The sequence below is a fragment of the Dermacentor silvarum genome, chromosome 3 (genome assembly GCF_013339745.2).
Source record: "Dermacentor silvarum isolate Dsil-2018 chromosome 3, BIME_Dsil_1.4, whole genome shotgun sequence".
In the NCBI taxonomy this organism is placed as follows: Eukaryota; Metazoa; Arthropoda; class Arachnida; order Ixodida; family Ixodidae; genus Dermacentor; species Dermacentor silvarum.
The window spans coordinates 223,015,627-223,018,745 of NC_051156.1; positions in this window are offsets into that span (position 1 = coordinate 223,015,627).

The following is a 3,119-nucleotide window of genomic DNA, read 5'->3' on the forward strand; positions in this document are numbered from 1 at the left end:
ACACGCTGCGCGCGCGCAGCATCCACCATCGACCCGCGGGTTTCGCCCGAGACGCGCCTGCAGCGCCGCCGCGGCACTTCGGCTGCCGGCGATTGTAATCCTCGGAATCGTCTCCGCCGCTGCCGTCGGCTTCCGAGGCGGCCTGGGGGCGCTTCCGAGGCGGCGGCGGCAACCCCGGGAGGAGCGCAGGCTCGCGCGACCCTCACGTGCCAGAGACGCCCTTGCGCGCGTCCCTTCCCGCCGCGGGAAGAAAGGGGGAGCGGGCGCTGCTGAGGCGGCGGCCGACTGTGCAGCAACGCCAGGAAATGTCAAGTGCAGCCAGACTGAAATGCAGTTAAAGGGGCCCCCAGTCGTTTCTGCTCTGAAAGCCCTTGACCTATTGATCCAGGGGTCACGGCACGTTAGAAGTTAACGGATACATTTTGCATTCGCACGCGGCAGTCCGCGTAAAGAAGCAATCTAGTCTTAGAGTGCGCTACTTACAGTATTTGTGGCAACTGCGAACAGGCTTGGAGGTTCCCAACAAAGCACACTGCAGCGTATGTTACAACAGTGTCGGTGCTGATGCTTGCGATACTTCCATTGAAGACGAATGGACCGGCTTGCGCTCATCTTTCTTGCCCTTTCGACCACCGGATCAGCGCCGGCGATGGCGCCCTACTTCTTTGCTCATGTTTTGTTGAAGGGAGAAGTGCTCCAAATTAACTTTATATGCACTCGCTCAGTATGACGAACAGCCGACCTCGACTAACTTCAAATGTGGTGCAACAAAAGAAAAATAAAAAAAAGAGAGGGGGGTGGGGGGGCTAGGGAGAGGGGCTGGCGTGGGGCAGAGTCGGCGACGCAGTGGCCGACTCTGCGCCAGAGAAAGTTCAGAAAAGAAGGAACTTAAATAAAATTCGTGAAGCGTCGAAGATTTAACACTGAAGATCTGGATAACGAAGAAAGAGTAGGCACAGAAAAAGTTGAAAAACATCGATGTCCACGAGTGAACCGACGATTTTTTGTCGACTGTGCTCTGCGAAGGTGCCTTCTCCACAGTGCTAGTCTCTTAACGGAGAAGCTCCCTCTAAAGGCGATGTTATATATAAAAAATAGCTAGCTCTAACCGACTTTCTAGTAATAAAAACATACGTTGAAGTTCTTTTGTCATTATGTTAATTCATTACACTCACTTTAACTTTGTTCTGGTAATGCTCATAGGCTTCTCTGCATTTAGTTTTAAGTGATCCGTTCAAAAGGCGGAAAGGACTGAATCCAACGTAACCATTAAATGGAGGATGAGAATGACTTTTTCATTTCGCGCAGTTTGGACGAGCGAAATTTCTGTGAACAGTTGACACCATACATATATAACATATTTATATTAGTGTGATCTCACACTAAGAAATCGGGCGGGACTTTGTTGCAACTTCGCTCGCACACATTTGTCGTCGCAGAAAATTCCGTACATGGCTTTCGCACGGTACGTCTCAAGTTGACATGAATAAGTTTGTGTCTCTAATGCTCGGATGTTACCAGCCAAGGTGAAGTGGTTTTCTGTATCGTTCCCGTTATAATAATTCCCTTTAAAATGCCCATTATAATATGCCTATCTGTTTTTTAATTGATCTATAATTGATTTCTTAATTGACTCGGGCTTCTTCCAATCATAAGTAAACGTCCGCCGAGAAGTAAACGTCCATCAAGCGGCCCGAATGTAAGCATCAGTGGTGCGATATTGAAGACTTCATTCTTGTGGTATAGCGAATACGTTTCTCGAACTTTCAACTATTTTAATTCGCCGCGTAGCAGGCACGACATGGGGAGGGTCGGTTTCTTCACTACTGAAAGTGCATAATGCACTTATAAAGGAAAAAATTGCTTATTCTTCACCTGTTCTGCATGGAATCTCCCGTTCATCTGAAGAGCGACTTCAACGATTAATAGCTAGTAGCCTTAGAGTATGCTTAGGTGTTCCCCGAGCAACCTCAAGTTCCTTAATAATTGCAGAGGCACGTCATCCTCCATTCTCTATTATGAGGACGGTTGAAACCTGTCGACACTACTTTCGCGTTTCAGTGCAGCACAAAAGGCACCCGCTAGTAATTACACTTATTGAGAGAGACAGGGCGAACATCAATACTGTGATTCAGGTGCAAAAAAAAAAAATCTATTACCACACAACGAATTTTGGATCTCAGATATTTCGTATACCCTCCGTGGCGACTTGTCACCCCAAAAATTGAACTTTCGGTTGACGGAATTATTCGCAAACGAGACATGTTTATGCTAGCAGCCCAACAACTAGCGCTGTACCAGATATACTTTCGGTACTCTGTATATATTCAAGCGCATACAGAAGGTTCTTGTCAAACAAATTCTTCTACAGCTGCCTTTGTCATTCAAGAATGGAACCGAATACAGACGTTTAAACTGTCTTACACGACATCATCAACTACAGCAGAGCTTTTTGCAATATATTGTCTTTGTAACGATATATAAACTCAACCCAAAAAGGGAACCAATGGGTCATCCTTTGTGACTCACAAGCAGCTTTTTCGTCACTTCGTGGTGGCATCAGCAATTCCCAAAACATGGCGTTAGTTTATGAGACACTGAAGGAGCTCACAAAGGCAAGTGAAAAAACTCGCGCAATAATGTTCCAATGTATACCTGGCCACTGCAATATCCCTGGGAATGTTGCAGCAGACATGGCTGCCAGACAAGCGCATATTAATACCGCCACATACATACGGTCTCCCTCTAACGCAAGGAGAATTGCGGCACATACTAAGACAGATCTAAGTCCGTGGTTGCAAAGCGACATGGTTTGATCAGAACTCGAAATCTTCATATTTATTTCATATTGACCCTGCGCTTAAATTCAAAATCCCGTCCACATTGAATACAACCAGAGCCTTTGAAACACTCATTCACCGTCTGCTGCTCGGTACTGCGTACACAAAACATTTTCCAGAAAAACATTTCAAGAGCTGATAGTCCGGAATGTACTTGTGGCCACGCAGATGAGGATGTGCAGCATCTTCTGTTAGAATGTCCGCGACACGACACACACAGACAACGTTTAGCACGTGATTTAAAGACATTAGACCGCAGGCCCTTCAGTCTCAGGAAGA